We start from the raw sequence: 27936 nt of genomic DNA, 5'->3' as shown, positions 1-27936 counted from the left end.
AAATATTTTGCTATCACCAGGAGCCTGGGGCCTCTGACAACACCTTAGAGAAAGTCTGTTCTTCCTCCACAGCCATGGCTTCATAAGAAGACACACAGGAAGGGGATGCAAAGGCACAGCTCCTGGCAGAGGCATTCCAGAAGGTAGAACTGGATGCTAGATACTGGCTGTTGAAAGTGATGTAGATCCTGGGAATCGAGTGCAGAGAAGTCCTGCAACATCTGGAATATCTTCTGTTGACAGGTCTGACTGTGACAGCCGAAAGTAAAAAGCTGTCCCCTGAGCAGAAGAGGGAGCATTTAGTTTTCGTGGAAGGTCACAGGAAAGGCTTGTTGTCACACTGATAAAGAATGTCCTCCAAAAGCACAGTGGAAACAAAGACTAGTGAGAGGCTGGAAGGGGACTTGGGCTCCTCGATCAGTGGGTGCTTGGATGACAAAGGGGATGAACAGAGGATGCAGAACATACTCAGGGACCTGGAAGACACTTTTGCAACACCTAAGCCCACCAGTCAGTCCAAATCCAAGTCAGAGAGCAGCAAATCCAAAAAAATTGAAACCATTGCAAACCAGGAGTTCCTCCAGTTGCTCAGGCGCCTTGGACTGGAAAGTCACTATCCAAGAAAAATGGGGATGGGAGATTTCCACACCATCTGCAAGACATCTCTGCAGGACAGCCATCCATGCCAGGACACAGAACTGCCACTATACTTCTTGCAAAAGCTTTTAACTGTGGATTACCAGGTGAGGTACCTGACTTGCAGGGATGACAGCAACCCAAAACTTACAGGTCTGCCACAAACCACAGCAAAAGAGGACCAACACGCAGACACCTTTGAAGAGTTTTTTGATGATTCGGAGGAAGCAGCCCCTGAATGTGCAAGCAGGGACAGCCATGTGCACCCCATGGACCTGCAGATGGCCATTTTCCATTGTGCTGATGACTTCCTGAGACAGACCCTGGCAACCAAGCTGGCCTTCTGCCAACTGGCGCTGCCTCTGCTGGTGCCCAACCCATGCACTTCACTCATCGAGTTCCCGCTCTACGCCCTCAGCCAAATCCAAAGAAGCTGGAAAGAGGTGGACAAGTCAGGAAAGCAGGCCCAAACAAAGAGTTTCAGCAACAAACTCATCTTTCAGGCACAGACACCCATTGTGTCCTTCATCCGCATTGGCAGCTTGGCCTCCTCTTCCAAGTCCCAGCTCCTGAACGCTCTGCTGAGCAAACACAAACACGACACTTTCTTCCACCGCCACTGCAGAGGCAGCACCAGAGAGCGTTTGCTGATGGAAGGGCTGGTGGAGATCACCTGGTACTGCCCCCGTGGAAGCCCCGATGACACCTTTGAGCGCTGTGTGGCTTTCTGTAACCTGCATGGAGATGCCAGGGATCACGGAGCACAGCTGCAGTTCCTGCAGGAGATATCTGCTGTCAACGTGGCTCTTCTGTCCAATTGGGAGCACATGGACAACAGGGGGAAAAAGATTCTGCAGGGCCTGTGGCAGTCACAAAGGCCTTTGGTTTGTCTTCTCACAGAAAAAGAGAATGCTGCAGCTGGACAAGGCAGCAAAAAAATAAAAATAGGGATCAAGAACAGAAACGAAGCAGAACTGATAGTCCAGCTGACAAAGACAATTGGGAATCTCCTGGAAGGTTCTAATCCATGTTTCAGCCTGGAGGCCTGCGTGGACAAAGCTCGCCAGCACGGATTCATAGTGGATGTAGATCAACCTGCGTGTGTGACAGCCAAAGAAAAGGCAAAGGAGCTGGTGGAGCTTCTGAAGAAAGAGAAGCTGTCTGAGATCAAATCCCGGCTGCTGCCGCTTCAAGGAAAACTGTGGTACCAGTGGTGCCAAAAGGACAAAGAACTCACTCACTTGCAAGAGAAGAGGAACAAGAGCATTGAGCATCATCGCAGCCAAATTGAAAATGAGAAGAAAGCAATAAGAAGAAAGCAACTTAAACAAGCTTTCCCTCTCAACCCACTGATAAATTCATTCCTTGGCTTTCTCCAGGCCCAGCCAGCAGATACCAAAAAATACTTCCTGCACTGGATGAAGGTCTTTATGGATGAGCTGTCTTGTTGTCGCCTTGAAGAACTGAGGGGAGATTATCACGAGGTATGGTCTGAAATCCTGTCAAGAAAGAAAAGCAAGAAAAAACCCAGTGGCAATGATGAATTGCTGAGTCGCTTGGATTCCCTCTCTGATGAAATCAATGATTCATCCATTGGCCTGGAGCACCTTCTGAGAGAGGTAGGGCTGATTTATGAAGCTCTGCGCTTAATGAGCTTCACGAATGTGAGTTTTGTCAAACTTCCAGAAATTGCAGCAGAGCTGATGGTTTCAGGGTACCCTGTGGAGCTGATGGATGGGGACGCTTCTTACCTGCCCTTGCGCTGGGTGGGAGCAATCTTTGACAGCTTAATTGAGAGGCTGGGGGACAAACGAGTGTTTGTGCTCTCCGTGCTCGGCATCCAGAGCACAGGCAAGTCCACCCTGCTGAATGCCATGTTTGGTCTGCAGTTCAACGTCAGCGCAGGGAGATGCACCCGTGGAGCCTTCATGCAGCTGATCCCAGTGGGCGAGGAGCTGCAGCAAGACTTGGGATTTGATTTCGTGCTGGTGGTTGACACAGAGGGACTTCGAGCCATCGAGATGGCCAATAAACTGTCCCAGAATCACGACAATGAGCTGGCCACCTTTGTCATTGGTGTTGGCAACTTGACTGTGATCAATATCTTTGGAGAAAATCCATCAGAAATGCAAGATGTTCTCCAGATTGCTGTGCAGGCTTTCCTGAGGATGAAGCAAGTCAATCTTTCCCCTGGCTGCCTCTTTGTCCACCAAAACGTGGGAGAAGCAACTGCCAAGGAGCAGAACATGGAAGGACAAAGGCGTTTGCAGGAAAAGCTGGATGAAATGACCGTGGTAGCTGCTCAGCAGGAATTCTGTGATGTCTCCTCCTTCAGCGATGTCATTGGCTTTGATGTGAACACCCACATTCACTACTTTGCTCACCTGTGGGAAGGAAACCCCCCAATGGCACCACCCAACCCCACCTACAGCCAGAATGTCCAGGAACTGAAGAGCCAAATCCTCCAGGCTGCCAAGAAGCAGTCACAGTGCAGCATTTTGAGGTTCTCGAGCCTGAAAGATCGTATTGGTGACCTCTGGAATGCTTTGCTGAATGAAAACTTTGTTTTCAGCTTCAAGAATTCCCTGAAGATTGTCGCATACAGGAAACTGGAAAGTGCCTTCAGTCAGTGGACCTGGAGGCTGAGGAGTCACATCTTAGATGTACAGATGAGACTGGACAACAAAATTCGGAATGGGGACATGCAGAATGTCACCAGACAACACCTTGAAAGGCTGGTGCAAGAGACAAGTGATGCCATTGAGAAAGAAGTGGAAAAGTATTTTAAGGAAGACAAAGACCGTGAGACACTGGTCCAGTGGAAATCAAGCACAGAGCTGAAGCTGAAAGACCTAAAAAAGACTCTTCTTCATGAAACAAAAAAGAAATGTGAGAATCTCATTGAGCTACAGAAGGAGCAGAAGAAACTGGATGCAAGGAAGTTGAGCTATGAAGATGAGCTGCTGAGAAGGAGTCGGGAGCTGGCTGTGTCTCTGAAAGCAATGAAACTTAATTCTGTCTCACTGAAAGACAGCTTTACCTCTTTCTGGAACCAGTGGATTGCTGAAGTCTCCATTGCTGCGCTAGAACAGATGGATATCGATGCGGAAATCGAAGACGTCCTTGTAGAGCACTTTAAGGAGCCGGGTATCCATGCACGGATGAGGTCATTTCCCAGAGGCAGAGGGTTTTCTTTTGATCCAGAGAAACACATCACTAAGAAAAAGTATTTAGGCTATTTCTCAGATCTCAGGATCATTCCCAATGCTGATGTGATCAACTTTCAGCACATCACAGACAACATCATAGCGTGTGTGAAGGCAAATATTGTTAAGAAGGAAGAGGAGAAATGGGATTACAGTCAAAATTTTATTCATGAAATACTCAATGAAGTACAGAAAGGTGTGAACTCTGTCCCCAGCAATGCAAAATGTACTTTTAACAGAGGTTACAGCATAGATTTGTCTCTGTATCTGTGCAGAATGGCAGCAGAAAGGTTTAAATCACGGCAAGAAGCATTCCGAAAGGCAAATGACCCAGTTGTGTACCTGAGCAGCAAGAGAGAAGATTTCTTCCAATGTTTCCAGATTTCCTGCCAAGGAGCCACTTCTGTCACAACTTTTGCTAGTTTCCTTTGTGACAAGATTGAACCAGCTCTTCACCGTGCAGTCTATGAGAAGACAGCTATAGACATTGCTGAGGACATGCAGAAATTCCCAGATTTCCAGGGCAGCAGAGCCAATCTGGAAGTTTGCATCCTGAGATACCTGGCAGAACAGGAAAATTTTGAGTATTTCAAGCAGTACCTTATGTCTCCAAAACAGTTTTTTGAGAGTTACATTGAGACACGAGTTAGGAATTACTGTTTAGATGGGAGTAGGAGGCTGAGGATGTATCTTGATTCCTCCCTTAATAATCTGTATCAAAACATCCTGTTAGCTGTTTCTTCATCAAATCGAATTGTCAAAGACAGAAAAGACAGAGAAGACAAAGTCTCTCTTTGGCTGGATGAATTTTGCAGGCAACTGACTGAGGTGATCAACTTGCCCAGAAGTGACCTGAAGGCCATCGAGCATCAGGAGGTCACAGACATTGAGTTCCTGAGCGGTGCCTTGGCACAACCTCTGGATGATGTGAGGGACAGGCTCATGAACAAATTTGCTGGTGCTGACCTGAGCTTTTTTTCAAGGCAGCCTCACACCATCCTGGCAGAGCATTTTTCAGGGTGCTGGGCGCAGTGTCCCTTTTGTGGGGCTGTCTGCACAAACACCATGTGGAATCATGATGGAGACCATCAGGTGGTCTTCCATCGCCCTCAAGCTTTGATCGGAATCACATGGCCTGGGACAGACCACCTGGTCATTGATACTTGTTCCAGTGCTGTTAGAACTATTTTCAAATTCATGTTTGGTAACAGCAAAGGGATCCCCTACCAGAAATATTGGGATGCACGACCTCCTTTTTCCACTTGGAACATTCTTCCTGATTCATCCACGCAGGCATACTGGAAATGGTTTGTGTCTCATTTCAGGACACAGCTGGAAGCTCTGTACAATGGGAAATTTCAGGGCAAAGGAAAAATCCCTGAGGCGTGGCAGAGAATTACCAAGCAGGAAGCACTGTCGGAGCTGGACAAGTGTTAGGCCACGTCCATGGGAAGGAAGAACCACAACAGCTCTGCAGTTTAGGGGAACTTTGTACCAGGGTCTCCACAAATGCAGTTACAATGATGGCGCTCTCAAGCCACATGTAGCTGATGCTATTAAATTCCTAATAAATTTCATGAAATAAGGGGCATTGCTGCAGCCTTTTGTTCAATAACTCCTTTCATCGTGAGAATGCCAGAATCCTCTTGCCTTCTTGCCATAAACTTTTCCCTCAGCTTTGTCCTAGAGCCAAACCAAACCCACTCCTTGAAGCAATCATCCTCGTGGCCATCCTGAGCCTAAGGGCCAGGACAAGGGCAAAGCAAAGGGCAGCACTCAAAGCATCCCTTGGATCAGCTGCTGTGAGACAAGAAGAGACAGTGCCCCAAAGGCAGCTTTCCCGCAGCAAGGAGCTGTCCTGATTGGAGAAAGGCCTGCGGGACCTGAGGCCAGTTCCATGCTGGCTGCAAGCTGGGCTGCTTGGTTTTTGGGTGTCATCCTTCCCTCCCTCCTTGCAGCCTCCTGGATCAACTGAGACCAGTCTCCCAGCAAGAGCTGTTGTGCCTCTGGGCTCAGGAAAGCAGTGACACGACCTCCCCGGGGCTCAGGCAGTGCTTTCACTGCCTGTCTCAGGGGTGCTGTGTCTCTGTCCAGAACAGCCACTCCTGCTCAGGTGCCTGGGGCTGCTGCCCTTCCCTCCAGCCCTCAGCCACAGCAGGAGCTGCTCCTGCCCTTGGCCTCTCTGCTGAGCAAAATCCTTTGGAATGCCCGATGTGGAGAATCCTCTCTGCCAGCACCTTCTGCAGCAGCCCTCGGGGCAGTGCTGGTGCTGTCCAGGCAAGCTGGTGGCACTGGAGTTGTGCTCTGGAGAAGGTGGCACCAGCTGGCTGTGTCCCAGGGAGCTGTGGGGGCTTTTGCTGTGCAGGTGCTGCAACCCTGCTGGGCAACGGAAGGGCCAAGCCCTCCTGGAGAGATGCTGAAGGGCTGCTTCAGCCTCATCCCCTGCAGGCTCTGTGTGAAAAATGCGCATTATATCATTGGCTCTTGGCAAATGTTAAAATTAATTCTACAAGTATGTTGGAAAGTTATGCTGTATTAATCTCTTATAAGTAGTGTGGTAAATATAGTTTTTAGGCTATAGCAAAATATAAAATAGAAACTATGTGATGGAAGACACTTTTCTAAGTAGCTCAAGGAATGGATAAGAGAATCAAGAAATTTTTCACAGAGATAACAGCAATAAGACACCAAAAATCCCAAGAGAAGAATTATTGCCTCCTTTTTGGGAAGAACCAGACTTTGAGCGACCAAGATGATTGATTTACAAGATGAGTGGGGAGTTGACAATAACCAGAAAACACCCTTTGTCTGAAAGGAATTTTTGCATCATGTATGAGATATATGAATATGCAACAGGCTATTGCTTTTAAGGATTAATCCTTTTTTAGCAAGGTGTGCTTTTACTTGGCAGAAAGAGTAAAATGCATCCAGACATCTGTAACTCTTTGCTTTTTATTGTCTTTTATTGTCCTACCCTGATTGTCCAAATTCTTATTGCTCTAATTTTTTATTACTATTTTTATGACTATTTTATTACTGTCAAACGTTTAAACTTTTAAAAGAAGTGATTGCTGTTTTTCACACTCTGCTAATGAAGGAGTTGATTTGGACTCGTCTGTGTCTCCTTTGTGTTCAGGGGGGCCACATCTGGGGGTGACTCGAGCTCTGTGTGCTGCAGACAGGCAGGGGACAGGGGGTAGCACTGGGGGAGGAGGTGTGACAACAGAGGCTCTGCTCCATTCAGGGTCTTTGCTCCAGGAGCAGCTTCACTGTCTGCAGGGACAGCAGAGAGGGCAGGAAGCCCCAAGCCACAACACCCAGGGAAACCAATGTCAGTGGCAGGTGCCAAGGGAGGCAGGGCTGGGAACCAAGCCTGGCCTGTCACACACAGGAATGTCGCTATAGAGCACGACACAGTACAAAAGTACACAACTCCATCAAAAGGTGCAAGAGAAAGATTTATTTTAGCAACATCGCTTTTATACTTTTTCAAGACACTGACACCCATCCAGCATACACATACAGGGCCCATTGCTCATAAAAGAGAAACAAAGTTCCCAGTAGGTAACTGGGGAGCCACGTCACTCTGTGAGCTAGCCAGAGTCCATATCTCTTAACTTTCTCTCCTTCATCCTGTCTCCATGGTGACAACCTTGGTGTCTTCCTTCAGGAGAAATACAGGGCTTCCTTATCTTCTGGAGGCCTTTGCTAGCTCACAAGAACAGCACAGAATGTCCTCCCTACACAGGGAGGGCTGAGAAGGTTGATCCCAGCAAGGTTCTCTGCTCTGGAGCTGCTCAGCTGGGAACCTGTGAAACAAGCCCAAACTCTGCCAAGCCCAGCCCTGGCCAAGCAGACCCAGAGCCAGTGACAGGAGCCAGAGGTGGGCAGTGTGAGCCTGTGCTGCATGGGCCGAGTGCCAGGGACTTGGCACACCTGGGGTCAGTGTGCTGCTACTGGAGTGCTGTGGTCTGTAAGAAATAACTATGTAGTCATTGCCCTTCCCTATCATATTGGCTTTTGCAAATTATTTTGATATAGTACAGTTTGTAATCACTTCTTAACTGCTTTTTGTACAGTATAATTTGTCAGCCTTTTTACCCTAATCCCAGTATAGATTATATATTTTGGTGTGATAAATACAGTTTAGACTACTGCAAAATATTAAAATAGAGACTATGTGCTGTGTATTATTAACTGTTGCAGAAGCAGCTATTGCTTTTATTTGTGTCACTAACTGACAGTGGTGAGAATAACTCAGATAATTGTGTGAAATAGCTAATATTGATTTCAGGTACTTGTGGAGTATTTTATCTGTATGATAAGATAACATTGAAAAGAACAGGTTAATAAAGATCGAAAAAAAGAATGCAAGAAGGACTTCACCACTGACTCTTTGGCTATCAAGAACTGTCAAACCATGGAACAGGGGGCTGGTGAGGAAATAAAATATATAAATTTCATCTGCAGTATGGAACATACAGTAAGAAGGCGGGTCAAGGGTTGAACCAAGCAAAAGAATTCCCGGAACATGTAAACTCAAAGGAAGGTTTGAATATGCATAATACTCCAGAATATGCATTCAACCAATGTAATGAAAAGGTATATAAGAAAATTGTTTTAAGTTAACTGGTGCTTTTGGCCATTGCCAGGCACCCAGTGCTGTTCATTTGTCCCATATTATCCTTTATTAAACTTTTAAAAATTATAAAGAGCAAGCCTCATTTCTCCTAGTTATCTGGGTCCCAGTTATCTGTTTAGGCTTATGTCACTATCCACTACTACAAGTGGGGGTCATGCCGGTTCATTTTACCCATCTCAGAGTGCAACAGATACACAGCAGGGGACTTTCTGTTTAATCATGACACTGCATTCTTATTGAGCACCAACAACAGTTTTGCAACAAAAGAGAGAGAAAGATATAAGGAAAACAAAGTAAAGGAAAAGAGAGGGAGAAGGGGGATATAGCTACCAATGAAGAGATGAAATCCTCATGGCCCAGCCAATAGATTTGTCCTCATTCCATGGGTGATCACCAAAGTTATCTCAGAGAAAGTTACTTTACACAGTCTTTCTCTAAAGCAAGTGGCATCTGGCCAAGAGGTGGGGAGATTCATAGGCTATTGAGATGAGTGGGGTCGTGGAAAAGGTGTAAGGGTACACAGCAAGCCGCTACTTGCCAGTCCCTTCTCCAAGCAATGTACTGTGGTGGCACAGCAAGCACACCTGCAAACAATCACTTGGCGAGCATCCACCTCAGTCAGGCCAGAACTCCAGTCGGGGTTTTCAGGGTCTCAGTCTCTGTCCTTGTGATGGTTGTGAGGCAAATGAGGGAAACTTTGGACCATCTCTTACAGCTTATCAGTGAATTTTTTCCTGTTATCATTATAAGTTGTTGGGGAGGGGAATAATCAATAGCCAGTGATTAAGCCACACAAAGGAGTAGCTAATAGCCCTCACTTACCAACTTCTGATAAGGGGTGTGAATATGTAAAATAAAGTAATACATATCCATCAAGTAAGCCAGAATAGCTACTGAATATGCAATCAGTGGGTATGAGAACAACTCTGGTCACCCCATGCTCAGCACTCTCGATTAGAGGGAGTATTCCCTGAGTAACCAGCGCTGCAATAATGAATGGCTGCTTTCTGATAATCAAAACTGTGTTTAAAATTTTCTCTCAAACTGATTTAGGTAATAAGGGCCAGTAATTAAAAATGAATATGTGTCTGAGAGCTCAAAGGATGAATCATCTCAAATATCAACTGAAGATGTCCCATACACGGCTACTGAATTAGCTATGTTATAAATTAATATGGTCAAACCTCTAAGGACTCTGAGAAATATGTTGGAGAGTGTCCCTCAGTGGAGGTGTTCGCATTTATTGTCAAATAAAAAGGCTGAATGGTATTGGGGATTCAGAATCTTCCTGACTGCAGGAGACAACCAAGCTCCCTGGTCTCTTAGACAGGGAGCAGCTTACAGGGCTGGGGAACTAAATCCACTGGAAAGGGGAGATCCCCTGGTGACAACAGGACCTACTGATGAAAGAGCAGAGAATGTGCAAAAAGCTACCTGTTTGCAAATGATGCATGACTGAGGATTAAAACTTCAACGTGAATCGCCCAAGGTGATACTAGTAGATTCTGAAATAAACACTCCACTTGTCAGAGGACTTCCAGAATCCCAAAAACCTTTGGGTGTTCAGCTCCAAGGTCAGATAGTAAGCCTCACAAATGGGGAAAGAGCTGCTGCCACCCTGCAAGGGGCTATAACTCCTGATCATAGTCACAGACAGCATAAAATCTGGGCCTGGAGAGAAGTGGCAGAAGAATTGATGATGAATTATGAATAAGAATTATGGCAGAAAATAGGGTCTGTTGCTTCCCAGTAAAACTGATTCCAAATCAGTTGTGTGATGGATGTGAATGGAAAACAATTCCCCTGACAATTCCCAAAAAGGTGGCATTTTCTCCTGGACAGGGAAGACAAGTAAACAGGAGTGATGAACACAGAAAAAAAAAAAAAAAAGAAATAGTCTTTGGATGTCTGGTTTGCAAGAGGGGATCCCGAAAACACTTATGGATGATCAGCTTAGAGATAGCCTGGAGTTATTAGTGAAAGGTTGGCTGAAAAAGGAGAAACCAGCCAACATTCCTATCCCACAATAGCTTCTCCCTTAGAAGATCCACAAAAACAAAAGATGTAGGGAAACCTGGTTCTTCATCCCAAGTAGGTGAGCCAAGGGATGAAGGGTGGCTTTTTATCAGAAGGCTTACTAAAAACTCAAAAGGAGATTTACTAATCACTTGTGCTAGTGCTCTTAGTAAAGCCCCAACAACCTTTTTCACAGATATTGGGGCACAAATGTCCTCCCTCAAAGACACTTCCTGCTGGGGCATTGTACCCTTGAGTAAGAATGTATTTGTAGGCCATGCTTTGGAGGCACCCACAACTCCAAATGACAGCTAAAGAAATATATTGGTTACTGGGGAAGGTAAAGCAATTGAAATCCCAAATGTTTTTTCTCCTGAGTATGTACATTAACATGGGACATATGTAGTTGTTGGGGACGCCCCTCAAACAACCAGAAAAATCAAGGTGAGCACTATAGCTCACATCTAATTAACCAGCCCAGGGGAGTGAACTTGAGGGAGGTAAAGAATCATATTTCCCTCAGTTCATTATTACAAGGATCCCACACTGTATTTTCATTAGTGTAAAGGTGATCAGGACGGTTCGGCATATACAAAAATTGTTGGGTTAGGCACCTTTGTCCAAGTTTGAATTTGAATGGTTGGAATAACGGCCTTTTCTCCTTATTCCGTGTCTCACCATCTACATTTGTTGTCTCTGACTAAGCTTTCCTTTACATGTATTCAAAAGTGAATCTGTTGCTCCTGTACCTATCAAAAATCTATTTCTTCATTCCCCAGCTTTAGTGCAACCCAGGGTTCAGCTGGGATGATTCCTGGGTCCTCTTCATGCACCATCCACATCAATTTGAACCTCCTGCAGGACCGGCTCTAACACTGAAGGACTCATTCTCTCTGCCTGAGGGCATTCTTTATTCCTTGTGGTTTGGTTTAAAGATAAGTTTAGGAGAAAAGGTGTAGCAGGTGAGATGGACAGAACATGATACTCCATAGTTCATGCAGCACTAGCAAATTTTATTAAGTGTAGTTCCTTTTCATAGGGTTTTCAAAAACCCCACAGTTGATCCTGATTGGCTGGATTTGGTTACCACCCAGCTCACTGGCCAATGGCTGCTTGCTGGTATTGGCTGCCATCTGCTGTTTGAATTTGAACCCCCCCCGCTTTTCTGTGCCTTCTTTCTAAGGATGTTTAGCTCTTTTCCCTAATGGCACAGACTTGTCAAGTTATAATTAGGGTTCTCTCTAACTGTGAGGCCTCCAGGCCAGATGTTAGCCATGACATTTCCCCCGATTTTGTTTTTAAATACAAAGACAGTGTCTGTCATCCCTCTGCAGGGCCCCTTGCAGAAAGGATAACAAACATGGCACAGATTACAAGCCCAGTTCTAACGAGGCTCTTTGCCCAACTCAACAAGCCTAACCTTGCCAGCAGTCGGTCTATCCCACATCATACCTTCAGAAGATTTTGCAAGCATGTCCAGGAGCTATCAAAAATGAGCAGTTTTGCAGGGTGCTGCACACTGTTCATATCTATGGTTGAATTTATCAAACTTTAAAAAGTTACAAACAGGTTAAGTCAAAAAATTATCAAAGGTGACATTCAAAATTGTAAGAGATAACATTCAAAAAACTGTCAGAAATAACATTTTGCTGTCTTGTTGCAGTTTGGTCTTCCACGTCATGTCCAGGTGTATAATTAAAAATTTACATGTCCTTTTGTTAATAATGCCCTTAAATTAATTGACTCTTCAGACTGAAGTGAAATAATTGTCTTACAATTGTTGACAACATCCTACATCCGGTAACTGTCTGCCTCTTAGGTCATGTTGAACGAGACTGAGGATTTTAAGAACATCCAAGGCTTTCATGGGCCTTCCCCACACTTCCTCTTCCTTGTTTTAACAACTATGACTTGATGTCTTGGTTTGGATAAGACAGGTGCCTGCTAAAGAAGGCAGGAGCTTCCCCTGAAATGGAGAATGCAAACCCTCCCCACCCCTCCAAATTGCTATGAATTTTAAATTAAGGGGCTCTCAGGCAAAAAATATACGGGAGCAGGAAATAACAGTTCTTTAATAGGGAAGGGGGGAAAAAACATAAAATGATAAAATAAAAACAATGCAGTACACTAAAATGACAGAGTCAGAACTCAACCTGACACCCTGTTGGTCAGGGTGCTGGCAGCAGTCCAATTGGAAAAGTGGCTGCAGTCCTCCTGAGGTGTCAGGTGTGGTTCTGTTGGAGCAGGGGGTCCTGTAGAAAAAGGGTGATTCTTCCTCCACAGATCCGTGGAAGTAGAAGCAGCTGCTGTTCCTCTGGTGAATCCAGTGGAGAAGCTGTGCTGGTGTGTCAGAATCTCCTGATTATATCTGGATAGCAATGCTCGGCTCCTCCCTCTGGGCGGAGCATCTCACAATGGGATGTTACAGTTCTTATCAGCCATGCAGTGACATTCAATAGCCTCTTATCACGGGATGCCCCCTGCTGAGGGAGGAGTGATTGTGATCTCTCAGGGAGAGAGATAAGGGGAAATTGCCCACTTAACACCTAGACAACTGCCATACAGATGGTAATAGAATACATCCTGCCTGGCAATCCAGAACATTATCCACCCCTTATTCTATTTCCATCTGCATCACAATGAATCCTTACACACAGTTCTCACTTAAGACTAGGTTTCCCTGTAGTACACAACGGCTTTCTCCATCTTTCTACATTACCCACCAAGTGTAACCAGGTCCTTGAGCAAAAACAATTCCACGGATGGGTTTTTCTTTGCCTGAGGTGGGAGTAATCCAAACAGTCTTTCCTAAAATACCTTTCATGTGTACAACAGGGACTTTATCTCTATCTACAGTGTGCAGGGGTTCAGACTGGGCAGGACCAGCTCGATTGATGGACCCTCAGGTGTTGACCATCCAGGTGGCCTTTGCTAAGTTCATCTCCCAATTTCTAAAAGTCCCCCCACCAAGTGCCTTCAGGGTAGTCTTGAGTGGTCCATTGCACCGCTCAACTTTCCCAGCAGCTGGTGCATGATAGGGGATATGATATATCCATTCAGTACCATGTTCCCTGGCCCAGGTGTTGATAAGGCCGTTCTTGAAATGGGTCCCATTGTCCGACTCAATTCTCTCAGGGGTTCCATGTCTCCACAGCACTTGCTTTTCCAGGCCCAGGATGGTGTTCCGGGCAGTGGCGTGAGGCACAGGGTGGGTCTCCAACCATCCCGTGGTGGCTTCCACCATGGTCAGCACGTAGCGCTTGCCTTGGCGTGTCTGGGGCAGTGTGATGTAGTCAATCTGCCAGGTCTCCCCATACTTGTACTTGGACCACTGCCCACCATACCACAGGGGCTTCACTCTCTTGGCCTGCTTGATGGCAGCACACGTTTCACAGTCATGGATAACCTGAGAAATACTGTCTTTGGTTAAATCTACTCCTCGGTCTCGTGCCCACCTATAGGTGGCATCTCTACCTTGATGACCTGAGGCATCGTGGGCCCATCGAGCTACGAACAACTCTCCCTTATGTTGCCAATCTAAGTCTATCTTCGACACCTCTATTTTTGCTGCTTGATCTACCTGTTCGTTGTTTCGATGTTCCTCATTAGCCCGGCTCTTGGGGATGTGGGCATCTACGTGGCGGACTTTCACAGGTAGGTTCTCCAACCGAGCAGCAATTTCTTTCCATTCCTCAGCAGCCCAGACTGGTTTTCCCTTACGCTGCCAGTTGGCCTTTTTTCACCTTTCCAGCCAGCCCCACAGAGCATTGGCTACCATCCACGAATCAGTATAAAGATAGAGCTTTGGCCATTTCTCTCTCTCAGCAATGTCCAGGGCTAGCTGAACAGCTTTGAGTTCAGCAAGTTGACTTGATCCACCTTCTCCTTCGATAGCCTGAGCAACCTGTCGTTTGGGGCTCCATACGGCTGCTTTCCACTTCCGGTTCAACCCTACGATGCGACAGGAACCGTCAGTGAAAAGAGCGTAGCGTGTTTCCTCTGCTGGGAGTTGGTTGTATGGAGGAGCTTCTTCGGCACGTGTTACTTGCTCTTGTTCCTCTTCATCAGAAAGACCAAAATCTTCACCTTCCGGCCAGTTTGTAATTATCTCTAAAATCCCAGGGCGATTCAGGTTTCCAATACGGGTGCGCTGTGTGATGAGGGCAATCCATTTACTCCATGTAGCATCAGTGGCATGGTGGGTGGTGGGAGCCTTTCCTTTGAACATCCACCCCAGCACCGGTAGTCGGGGTGCCAGGAGGAGTTGTGCTTCCGTGCCAATCACCTCTGAGGCAGCTTGAACTCCTTCGTAGGCAGCCAAGATTTCCTTTTCTGTGGGAGTGTAGTTGGCTTCGGACCCTCTGAAGCTTCGACTCCAGAATCCCAGTGGTCGGCCTCGAGTCTCCCTAGGCACCTTCTGCCAAATGCTCCAGGACAAACCATGGTTCCCGGCTGCAGAGTAGAGTACGTTCTTTACCTCTGGCCCCGTCCTGACTGGGCCAAGGGCAACAGCATGAGCGATTTCTTGCTTAATCTGGGCAAAAGCTTGTTGCTGCTCAGGGCCCCAGTGGAACTCGTTCTTCTTGCGGGTGACCAGGTAAAGAGGGCTTACGATCTGACTGTACTCGGGAATGTGCATCCTCCAAAAGCCTATGGCACCCAGGAAAGCTTGTGTTTCCTTCTTGCTAGTTGGTGGAGACATCGCAGTGATCTTGTTGATGACTTCAATGGGAATCTGACGCCGTCCATCTTGCCACTTTACTCCCAGGAACTGGATCTCTCGAGCAGGTCCCTTGACTTTGCTCTTCTTGATGGCACAACCGGCTTCTAGCAGAATCTGGATGATTTTTTTTCCTTTCTCAAATACTTCCACTGCCATGTTCCCCCACACAATGATGTCATCGATGTAGTGCAGATGTTCTGGGGCCTCACCCTTTTCCAGTGCAGTCTGGATCAGTCCATGGCAGATGGTGGGGCTGTGCTTCCACCCCTGGGGCAGTCGGTTCCAGGGGTACTGCACACCCCTCCAGGTGAAAGCAAACTGAGGCCTGCACTCTGCTGCCAGAGGAATGGAGAAAAACGCGTTAGCAATGTCAATGGTGGCATACCATTTTGTTGCCTTGGACTCCAGCTCGTACTGGAGTTCCAGCATGTCTGGCACAGCAGCGCTCAGTGGTGAAGTCACTTCATTCAAGCCACGATAGTCCACAGTCAATCTCCATTCTTTGTCAGACTTGCGCACAGGCCAGATGGGACTGTTAAAGGGTGAGTGAGTCTTGCTGACCACCCCTTGGCTCTCCAGCTCACGGATCATTTTGTGGATGGGGATCACGGCGTCTCGATTCGTCCGATACTGCCGGCGGTGCACCGTCGAGGTGGCGATTGGCACTCGTTGCTCTTCCACATTCAAGAGTCCTACTGCGGATGGGTTTTCTGACAGTCCAGGCAAGGTGTTCAACTGCTTAATGTTCTCTGCCTCTACAGCAGCTATGCCAAAAGCCCACCTGAGTCCTTTTGGGTCTTTGTAATAGCCATTCCGGAGGAAGTCTATGCCTAGAATACATGGGGCCTCTGGGCCAGTCACAATAGGATGTTTCTTCCAGTCTTTCCCAGTCAGGCTCACCTCAGCTTCCAAAAGGGTCAATTGCTGTGATCCCCCCGTCACCCCGGCAATGGAAACAGGTTAGGCCCCCACATGTCCCGATGGTATCAGGGTACACTGTGCACCAGTATCCACTAAAGCATCGTACCTTTGTGGTTCTGATGTGCCAGGCCATCAGATCCACACTGTCCAGAAAATCCGATTTTCCCGTGCCTCTCCCTGGCTAGAGGCAGGGCCCCCCTAACCCTGGTTATTATTTCTTCCCTGGGCATACATGGTAGAGGTACCCTCAAGGGGATCTGACGGATCATACTCAGCAGCTCGGTCATGGGAGGTTGAGGCTACCTTCACTTTACTGGAGTTCTCTCGGTTAGTGTTTCCCTCTTTGAGTTGACGCACCCTTGCTGCCAGGACTGAAGTGGGTTTTTCATCCCACTTTCCCATGTCTTCCCCATGGTCCCTCAGAAAGAACCACAAGTCAGCCCGTGGGGTGTACCCTCTCTCTCTAGGTGGGAAATGTTGGGCTCTAACTCTGGGGCCTGTGACTCGCACTGGTGCAATATGGGAATTGTTCCTTCTTACCACCTCCCTCATCTCCCTCATCTCCTCTCTGAGTTCTTGGACCATGGCAGAGACATGAGCTTGCATGGGGCCATTGATCATACTTTCATAATTTCTAAGCTTGTTTGCCACAGAACCCACTGTCTCTCGGTTGGTATCGCATTGATCATTGCAATGAAAGTGGTGTATTGAGATGGCCTCAGATTTGCCAGACTCCACAGCATCTGCCCTGTGCACCTGACCTGGTCGGGGTCATTATCATGCTGTCCATCCCTCCCAAAGAGTACCTCCAATACTGCCACTTCCCTCAGCTGTTGGATCCCTTCCTCAAGAGTCTTCCAGTGCATTCTGTGGTGCTGCTCCTGCATTCTTTCCCTGTGGACAAATCTCTCTCCGACACTTGTTAAAAGCCGCTCCCAGAGGGAAAGGGACCCTGGCTCCCTTACAAAAATCTGATTGATACCGGAGTCCTGAGTTAAGGGTCCCAGATTCCTTGCCTCACCACCATCCAGTTGCACACCTGTACCCATAAGGTCCCAGACCCGAAGTAGCCAGGTTGTATAAGCCTCACGTCCCCGTCGTACAATGTCTTTGTGTAGATTACGGAGACTTTCATAAGTCAGGGACTCGGTGATGGTCGCAATCTCTGGCTCCCCTGTGGGTTGTGAGGGCCCTCCCCTATCTGGGTGCTCTGCTTTTGTTTTAGATCTCCTTATTTCTACAGGGGCAACTGCTGCTGGCTGTGACTGCCTCTGCAGTTCAGCTGGAACCTGGACAGTTGTAACATCTATGGGTTCTGCTGCTGCACTATTAGATTCTCTCTCTTCAAGGCAGGGGGAGGGCTCTACACCAGCTGGGGAAGTGTACTCCTTCAGCGTCTGGCCTATCTCATGTATCTCCTTCACCAGACCCCCCACCCAATCTGGGTAGTTCACATCTGGGGCGGGCTGTGGGGTAGGAGTAGGCTCTGGGGCAACAGCATCCCTGGACTCTGGTGGCGTGTTAGGTTCTGATGTAGGTGTCAGGGTAGTTATCCAGGTTAGTCTCTCTCTCTCTCTAAATGCTAAATAGAACAGGCCTATCAGCAACACCAGCCACTGTATGATATCATTAATGTTTAGATTGGATCTGAACCCTTCAAAAACTGGTGGGGTGGACCCAAAGAGGTGATTAAAGGGTTGGGAGATAATTTCCCCTGGTGTCATTTCCTTACAGCAGGTGCCATTATTAAAGTAACCCCAAAAACACATAGTTAAGGTGTGATAGCTGTGAATCCATGTGCCTGCCTTCCAGAGGAAGTTAAAAATCCATGAATTCCTCACCTTATCCACCCATAAGACAAACCGGATAATAGCCACAGTAGCCTTGGTTATAGGACCCATGTTAAGATAAGGGCCTACAAATGGGAGAAATACAGCCATGATCACGTGTCACCCAAACCAGGGTAAACTGGACCACATGGTGTCACTTGATGAGGTTTGTATAGGCATAAAAAATTAGATTACTCAAGAACTGTTATTCCCTTTTTGTTTCTGTGCCCTCGAGCCTCACGTTGGGCGCCAAAATCTGTCTTGGTTTGGATAAGACAGGTGCCTGCTAAAGAAGGCAGGAGCTTCCCCTGAAATGGAGAATGCAAACCCTCCCCACCCCTCCAAATAGCTATGAATTTTAAATTAAGGGGCTCTCAGGCAAAAAATATACGGGAGCAGGAAATAACAGTTCTTTAATAGGGAAGGGGGGAAAAAACATAAAATGATAAAATAAAAACAATGCAGTACACTAAAATGACAGAGTCAGAACTCAACCTGACACCCTGTTGGTCAGGGTGCTGGCAGCAGTCCAATTGGAAAAGTGGCTGCAGTCCTCCTGAGGTGTCAGGTGTGGTTCTGTTGGAGCAGGGGGTCCTGTAGAAAAAGGGTGATTCTTCCTCCGCAGATCCGTGGAAGTAGAAGCAGCTGCTGTTCCTCTGGTGAATCCAGTGGAGAAGCTGTGCTGGTGTGTCAGAATCTCCTGATTATATCTGGATAGCAATGCTCGGCTCCTCCCTCTGGGCGGAGCATCTCACAATGGGATGTTACAGTTCTTATCAGCCATGCAGTGACATTCAATAGCCTCTTATCACGGGATGCCCCCTGCTGAGGGAGGAGTGATTGTGATCTCTCAGGGAGAGAGATAAGGGGAAATTGCCCACTTAACACCTAGGCAACTGCCATACAGATGGTAATAGAATACATCCTGCCTTGCAATCCAGAACATTATCCACCCCTTATTCTATTTCCATCTGCATCACAATGAATCCTTACACACAGTTCTCACTTAAGACTAGGCTTCCCTGTAGTACACAACGGCTTTCTCCATCTTTCTACATTACCCACCAAGTGTAACCAGGTCCTTGAGCAAAAACAATTCCACGGATGGGTTTTTCTTTGCCTGAGGTGGGAGTAATCCAAACAGTCTTTCCTAAAATACCTTTCATGTGTACAACAGGGACTTTATCTCTATCTACAGTGTGCAGGGGTTCAGACTGGGCAGGACCAGCTCGATTGATGGACCCTCAGGTGTTGACCATCCAGGTGGCCTTTGCTAAGTTCATCCCCCAATTTTTAAAAGTCCCCCCACCAAGTGCCTTCAGGGTAGTCTTGAGTGGTCCATTGCACCGCTCAACTTTCCCAGCAGCTGGTGCATGATAGGGGATATGATATATCCATTCAGTACCATGTTCCCTGGCCCAGGTGTTGATAAGGCCGTTCTTGAAATGGGTCCCATTGTCCGACTCAATTCTCTCAGGGGTTCCATGTCTCCACAGCACTTGCTTTTCCAGGCCCAGGATGGTGTTCCGGGCAGTGGCGTGAGGCACAGGGTGGGTCTCCAACCATCCCGTGGTGGCTTCCACCATGGTCAGCACGTAGCGCTTGCCTTGGCGTGTCTGGGGCAGTGTGATGTAGTCAATCTGCCAGGTCTCCCCATACTTGTACTTGGACCACTGCCCACCATACCACAGGGGCTTCACTCTCTTGGCCTGCTTGATGGCAGCACACGTTTCACAGTCATGGATAACCTGAGAAATACTGTCTTTGGTTAAATCTACTCCTCGGTCTCGTGCCCACCTATAGGTGGCATCTCTACCTTGATGACCTGAGGCATCGTGGGCCCATCGAGCTACGAACAACTCTCCCTTATGTTGCCAATCTAAGTCTATCTTCGACACCTCTATTTTTGCTGCTTGATCTACCTGTTCGTTGTTTCGATGTTCCTCATTAGCCCGGCTCTTGGGGATGTGGGCATCTACGTGGCGGACTTTCACAGGTAGGTTCTCCAACCGAGCAGCAATTTCTTTCCATTCCTCAGCAGCCCAGACTGGTTTTCCCTTACGCTGCCAGTTGGCCTTTTTTCACCTTTCCAGCCAGCCCCACAGAGCATTGGCTACCATCCACGAATCAGTATAAAGATAGAGCTTTGGCCATTTCTCTCTCTCAGCAATGTCCAGGGCTAGCTGAACAGCTTTGAGTTCAGCAAGTTGACTTGATCCACCTTCTCCTTCGATAGCCTGAGCAACCTGTCGTTTGGGGCTCCATACGGCTGCTTTCCACTTCCGGTTCAACCCTACGATGCGACAGGAACCGTCAGTGAAAAGAGCGTAGCGTGTTTCCTCTGCTGGGAGTTGGTTGTATGGAGGAGCTTCTTCGGCACGTGTTACTTGCTCTTGTTCCTCTTCATCAGAAAGACCAAAATCTTCACCTTCCGGCCAGTTTGTAATTATCTCTAAAATCCCAGGGCGATTCAGGTTTCCAATACGGGTGCGCTGTGTGATGAGGGCAATCCATTTACTCCATGTAGCATCAGTGGCATGGTGGGTGGTGGGAGCCTTTCCTTTGAACATCCACCCCAGCACCGGTAGTCGGGGTGCCAGGAGGAGTTGTGCTTCCGTGCCAATCACCTCTGAGGCAGCTTGAACTCCTTCGTAGGCAGCCAAGATTTCCTTTTCTGTGGGAGTGTAGTTGGCTTCGGACCCTCTGAAGCTTCGACTCCAGAATCCCAGTGGTCGGCCTCGAGTCTCCCTAGGCACCTTCTGCCAAATGCTCCAGGACAAACCATGGTTCCCGGCTGCAGAGTAGAGTACGTTCTTTACCTCTGGCCCCGTCCTGACTGGGCCAAGGGCAACAGCATGAGCGATTTCTTGCTTAATCTGGGCAAAAGCTTGTTGCTGCTCAGGGCCCCAGTGGAACTCGTTCTTCTTGCGGGTGACCAGGTAAAGAGGGCTTACGATCTGACTGTACTCGGGAATGTGCATCCTCCAAAAGCCTATGGCACCCAGGAAAGCTTGTGTTTCCTTCTTGCTAGTTGGTGGAGACATCGCAGTGATCTTGTTGATGACTTCAATGGGAATCTGACGCCGTCCATCTTGCCACTTTACTCCCAGGAACTGGATCTCTCGAGCAGGTCCCTTGACTTTGCTCTTCTTGATGGCACAACCGGCTTCTAGCAGAATCTGGATGATTTTTTTTCCTTTCTCAAATACTTCCACTGCCATGTTCCCCCACACAATGATGTCATCGATGTAGTGCAGATGTTCTGGGGCCTCACCCTTTTCCAGTGCAGTCTGGATCAGTCCATGGCAGATGGTGGGGCTGTGCTTCCACCCCTGGGGCAGTCGGTTCCAGGGGTACTGCACACCCCTCCAGGTGAAAGCAAACTGAGGCCTGCACTCTGCTGCCAGAGGAATGGAGAAAAACGCGTTAGCAATGTCAATGGTGGCATACCATTTTGTTGCCTTGGACTCCAGCTCGTACTGGAGTTCCAGCATGTCTGGCACAGCAGCGCTCAGTGGTGAAGTCACTTCATTCAAGCCACGATAGTCCACAGTCAATCTCCATTCTTTGTCAGACTTGCGCACAGGCCAGATGGGACTGTTAAAGGGTGAGTGAGTCTTGCTGACCACCCCTTGGCTCTCCAGCTCACGGATCATTTTGTGGATGGGGATCACGGCGTCTCGATTCGTCCGATACTGCCGGCGGTGCACCGTCGAGGTGGCGATTGGCACTCGTTGCTCTTCCACATTCAAGAGTCCTACTGCGGATGGGTTTTCTGACAGTCCAGGCAAGGTGTTCAACTGCTTAATGTTCTCTGCCTCTACAGCAGCTATGCCAAAAGCCCACCTGAGTCCTTTTGGGTCTTTGTAATAGCCATTCCGGAGGAAGTCTATGCCTAGAATACATGGGGCCTCTGGGCCAGTCACAATAGGATGTTTCTTCCAGTCTTTCCCAGTCAGGCTCACCTCAGCTTCCAAAAGGGTCAATTGCTGTGATCCCCCCGTCACCCCGGCAATGGAAACAGGTTAGGCCCCCACATGTCCCGATGGTATCAGGGTACACTGTGCACCAGTATCCACTAAAGCATCGTACCTTTGTGGTTCTGATGTGCCAGGCCATCAGATCCACACTGTCCAGAAAATCCGATTTTCCCGTGCCTCTCCCTGGCTAGAGGCAGGGCCCCCCTAACCCTGGTTATTATTTCTTCCCTGGGCATACATGGTAGAGGTACCCTCAAGGGGATCTGACGGATCATACTCAGCAGCTCGGTCATGGGAGGTTGAGGCTACCTTCACTTTACTGGAGTTCTCTCGGTTAGTGTTTCCCTCTTTGAGTTGACGCACCCTTGCTGCCAGGACTGAAGTGGGTTTTTCATCCCACTTTCCCATGTCTTCCCCATGGTCCCTCAGAAAGAACCACAAGTCAGCCCGTGGGGTGTACCCTCTCTCTCTAGGTGGGAAATGTTGGGCTCTAACTCTGGGGCCTGTGACTCGCACTGGTGCAATATGGGAATTGTTCCTTCTTACCACCTCCCTCATCTCCCTCATCTCCTCTCTGAGTTCTTGGACCATGGCAGAGACATGAGCTTGCATGGGGCCATTGATCATACTTTCATAATTTCTAAGCTTGTTTGCCACAGAACCCACTGTCTCTCGGTTGGTATCGCATTGATCATTGCAATGAAAGTGGTGTATTGAGATGGCCTCAGATTTGCCAGACTCCACAGCATCTGCCCTGTGCACCTGACCTGGTCGGGGTCATTATCATGCTGTCCATCCCTCCCAAAGAGTACCTCCAATACTGCCACTTCCCTCAGCTGTTGGATCCCTTCCTCAAGAGTCTTCCAGTGCATTCTGTGGTGCTGCTCCTGCATTCTTTCCCTGTGGACAAATCTCTCTCCGACACTTGTTAAAAGCCGCTCCCAGAGGGAAAGGGACCCTGGCTCCCTTACAAAAATCTGATTGATACCGGAGTCCTGAGTTAAGGGTCCCAGATTCCTTGCCTCACCACCATCCAGTTGCACACCTGTACCCATAAGGTCCCAGACCCGAAGTAGCCAGGTTGTATAAGCCTCACGTCCCCGTCGTACAATGTCTTTGTGTAGATTACGGAGACTTTCATAAGTCAGGGACTCGGTGATGGTCGCAATCTCTGGCTCCCCTGTGGGTTGTGAGGGCCCTCCCCTATCTGGGTGCTCTGCTTTTGTTTTAGATCTCCTTATTTCTACAGGGGCAACTGCTGCTGGCTGTGACTGCCTCTGCAGTTCAGCTGGAACCTGGACAGTTGTAACATCTATGGGTTCTGCTGCTGCACTATTAGATTCTCTCTCTTCAAGGCAGGGGGAGGGCTCTACACCAGCTGGGGAAGTGTACTCCTTCAGCGTCTGGCCTATCTCATGTATCTCCTTCACCAGACCCCCCACCCAATCTGGGTAGTTCACATCTGGGGCGGGCTGTGGGGTAGGAGTAGGCTCTGGGGCAACAGCATCCCTGGACTCTGGTGGCGTGTTAGGTTCTGATGTAGGTGTCAGGGTAGTTATCCAGGTTAGTCTCTCTCTCTCTCTAAATGCTAAATAGAACAGGCCTATCAGCAACACCAGCCACTGTATGATATCATTAATGTTTAGATTGGATCTGAACCCTTCAAAAACTGGTGGGGTGGACCCAAAGAGGTGATTAAAGGGTTGGGAGATAATTTCCCCTGGTGTCATTTCCTTACAGCAGGTGCCATTATTAAAGTAACCCCAAAAACACATAGTTAAGGTGTGATAGCTGTGAATCCATGTGCCTGCCTTCCAGAGGAAGTTAAAAATCCATGAATTCCTCACCTTATCCACCCATAAGACAAACCGGATAATAGCCACAGTAGCCTTGGTTATAGGACCCATGTTAAGATAAGGGCCTACAAATGGGAGAAATACAGCCATGATCACGTGTCACCCAAACCAGGGTAAACTGGACCACATGGTGTCACTTGATGAGGTTTGTATAGGCATAAAAAATTAGATTACTCAAGAACTGTTATTCCCTTTTTGTTTCTGTGCCCTCGAGCCTCACGTTGGGCGCCAAAATCTGTCTTGGTTTGGATAAGACAGGTGCCTGCTAAAGAAGGCAGGAGCTTCCCCTGAAATGGAGAATGCAAACCCTCCCCACCCCTCCAAATAGCTATGAATTTTAAATTAAGGGGCTCTCAGGCAAAAAATATACGGGAGCAGGAAATAACAGTTCTTTAATAGGGAAGGGGGGAAAAAACATAAAATGATAAAATAAAAACAATGCAGTACACTAAAATGACAGAGTCAGAACTCAACCTGACACCCTGTTGGTCAGGGTGCTGGCAGCAGTCCAATTGGAAAAGTGGCTGCAGTCCTCCTGAGGTGTCAGGTGTGGTTCTGTTGGAGCAGGGGGTCCTGTAGAAAAAGGGTGATTCTTCCTCCGCAGATCCGTGGAAGTAGAAGCAGCTGCTGTTCCTCTGGTGAATCCAGTGGAGAAGCTGTGCTGGTGTGTCAGAATCTCCTGATTATATCTGGATAGCAATGCTCGGCTCCTCCCTCTGGGCGGAGCATCTCACAATGGGATGTTACAGTTCTTATCAGCCATGCAGTGACATTCAATAGCCTCTTATCACGGGATGCCCCCTGCTGAGGGAGGAGTGATTGTGATCTCTCAGGGAGAGAGATAAGGGGAAATTGCCCACTTAACACCTAGGCAACTGCCATACAGATGGTAATAGAATACATCCTGCCTTGCAATCCAGAACATTATCCACCCCTTATTCTATTTCCATCTGCATCACAATGAATCCTTACACACAGTTCTCACTTAAGACTAGGCTTCCCTGTAGTACACAACGGCTTTCTCCATCTTTCTACATTACCCACCAAGTGTAACCAGGTCCTTGAGCAAAAACAATTCCACGGATGGGTTTTTCTTTGCCTGAGGTGGGAGTAATCCAAACAGTCTTTCCTAAAATACCTTTCATGTGTACAACAGGGACTTTATCTCTATCTACAGTGTGCAGGGGTTCAGACTGGGCAGGACCAGCTCGATTGATGGACCCTCAGGTGTTGACCATCCAGGTGGCCTTTGCTAAGTTCATCCCCCAATTTTTAAAAGTCCCCCCACCAAGTGCCTTCAGGGTAGTCTTGAGTGGTCCATTGCACCGCTCAACTTTCCCAGCAGCTGGTGCATGATAGGGGATATGATATATCCATTCAGTACCATGTTCCCTGGCCCAGGTGTTGATAAGGCCGTTCTTGAAATGGGTCCCATTGTCCGACTCAATTCTCTCAGGGGTTCCATGTCTCCACAGCACTTGCTTTTCCAGGCCCAGGATGGTGTTCCGGGCAGTGGCGTGAGGCACAGGGTGGGTCTCCAACCATCCCGTGGTGGCTTCCACCATGGTCAGCACGTAGCGCTTGCCTTGGCGTGTCTGGGGCAGTGTGATGTAGTCAATCTGCCAGGTCTCCCCATACTTGTACTTGGACCACTGCCCACCATACCACAGGGGCTTCACTCTCTTGGCCTGCTTGATGGCAGCACACGTTTCACAGTCATGGATAACCTGAGAAATACTGTCTTTGGTTAAATCTACTCCTCGGTCTCGTGCCCACCTATAGGTGGCATCTCTACCTTGATGACCTGAGGCATCGTGGGCCCATCGAGCTACGAACAACTCTCCCTTATGTTGCCAATCTAAGTCTATCTTCGACACCTCTATTTTTGCTGCTTGATCTACCTGTTCGTTGTTTCGATGTTCCTCATTAGCCCGGCTCTTGGGGATGTGGGCATCTACGTGGCGGACTTTCACAGGTAGGTTCTCCAACCGAGCAGCAATTTCTTTCCATTCCTCAGCAGCCCAGACTGGTTTTCCCTTACGCTGCCAGTTGGCCTTTTTTCACCTTTCCAGCCAGCCCCACAGAGCATTGGCTACCATCCACGAATCAGTATAAAGATAGAGCTTTGGCCATTTCTCTCTCTCAGCAATGTCCAGGGCTAGCTGAACAGCTTTGAGTTCAGCAAGTTGACTTGATCCACCTTCTCCTTCGATAGCCTGAGCAACCTGTCGTTTGGGGCTCCATACGGCTGCTTTCCACTTCCGGTTCAACCCTACGATGCGACAGGAACCGTCAGTGAAAAGAGCGTAGCGTGTTTCCTCTGCTGGGAGTTGGTTGTATGGAGGAGCTTCTTCGGCACGTGTTACTTGCTCTTGTTCCTCTTCATCAGAAAGACCAAAATCTTCACCTTCCGGCCAGTTTGTAATTATCTCTAAAATCCCAGGGCGATTCAGGTTTCCAATACGGGTGCGCTGTGTGATGAGGGCAATCCATTTACTCCATGTAGCATCAGTGGCATGGTGGGTGGTGGGAGCCTTTCCTTTGAACATCCACCCCAGCACCGGTAGTCGGGGTGCCAGGAGGAGTTGTGCTTCCGTGCCAATCACCTCTGAGGCAGCTTGAACTCCTTCGTAGGCAGCCAAGATTTCCTTTTCTGTGGGAGTGTAGTTGGCTTCGGACCCTCTGAAGCTTCGACTCCAGAATCCCAGTGGTCGGCCTCGAGTCTCCCTAGGCACCTTCTGCCAAATGCTCCAGGACAAACCATGGTTCCCGGCTGCAGAGTAGAGTACGTTCTTTACCTCTGGCCCCGTCCTGACTGGGCCAAGGGCAACAGCATGAGCGATTTCTTGCTTAATCTGGGCAAAAGCTTGTTGCTGCTCAGGGCCCCAGTGGAACTCGTTCTTCTTGCGGGTGACCAGGTAAAGAGGGCTTACGATCTGACTGTACTCGGGAATGTGCATCCTCCAAAAGCCTATGGCACCCAGGAAAGCTTGTGTTTCCTTCTTGCTAGTTGGTGGAGACATCGCAGTGATCTTGTTGATGACTTCAATGGGAATCTGACGCCGTCCATCTTGCCACTTTACTCCCAGGAACTGGATCTCTCGAGCAGGTCCCTTGACTTTGCTCTTCTTGATGGCACAACCGGCTTCTAGCAGAATCTGGATGATTTTTTTTCCTTTCTCAAATACTTCCACTGCCATGTTCCCCCACACAATGATGTCATCGATGTAGTGCAGATGTTCTGGGGCCTCACCCTTTTCCAGTGCAGTCTGGATCAGTCCATGGCAGATGGTGGGGCTGTGCTTCCACCCCTGGGGCAGTCGGTTCCAGGGGTACTGCACACCCCTCCAGGTGAAAGCAAACTGAGGCCTGCACTCTGCTGCCAGAGGAATGGAGAAAAACGCGTTAGCAATGTCAATGGTGGCATACCATTTTGTTGCCTTGGACTCCAGCTCGTACTGGAGTTCCAGCATGTCTGGCACAGCAGCGCTCAGTGGTGAAGTCACTTCATTCAAGCCACGATAGTCCACAGTCAATCTCCATTCTTTGTCAGACTTGCGCACAGGCCAGATGGGACTGTTAAAGGGTGAGTGAGTCTTGCTGACCACCCCTTGGCTCTCCAGCTCACGGATCATTTTGTGGATGGGGATCACGGCGTCTCGATTCGTCCGATACTGCCGGCGGTGCACCGTCGAGGTGGCGATTGGCACTCGTTGCTCTTCCACATTCAACAGTCCTACTGCGGATGGGTTTTCTGACAGTCCAGGCAAGGTGTTCAACTGCTTAATGTTCTCTGCCTCTACAGCAGCTATGCCAAAAGCCCACCTGAGTCCTTTTGGGTCTTTGTAATAGCCATTCCGGAGGAAGTCTATGCCTAGAATACATGGGGCCTCTGGGCCAGTCACAATAGGATGTTTCTTCCAGTCTTTCCCAGTCAGGCTCACCTCAGCTTCCAAAAGGGTCAATTGCTGTGATCCCCCCGTCACCCCGGCAATGGAAACAGGTTAGGCCCCCACATGTCCCGATGGTATCAGGGTACACTGTGCACCAGTATCCACTAAAGCATCGTACCTTTGTGGTTCTGATGTGCCAGGCCATCAGATCCACACTGTCCAGAAAATCCGATT

The 27936-nt window shown here is 48.4% G+C and overlaps 1 protein-coding gene and 1 pseudogene across 2 annotated transcripts in view; both read left to right on the top strand.

Moving 5' to 3' along the window:
* The window catches only part of LOC132325754 (interferon-induced very large GTPase 1-like), a 34770-nt pseudogene extending 26559 nt beyond the window's left edge, over positions 1-8211 (top strand).
* The window catches only part of LOC132325644 (interferon-induced very large GTPase 1-like), a 76780-nt gene that overhangs the window by 14256 nt on the left and 34588 nt on the right, over positions 1-27936 (top strand). The window lies entirely within an intron of this gene.

This window comes from Haemorhous mexicanus, chromosome 3 (genome assembly GCF_027477595.1).
Source record: "Haemorhous mexicanus isolate bHaeMex1 chromosome 3, bHaeMex1.pri, whole genome shotgun sequence".
In the NCBI taxonomy this organism is placed as follows: domain Eukaryota; kingdom Metazoa; phylum Chordata; class Aves; order Passeriformes; family Fringillidae; genus Haemorhous; species Haemorhous mexicanus.
The sequence above is the reverse complement of the archived record's forward strand: the minus strand, read 5'-3'. Positions and strand labels throughout refer to the sequence as shown.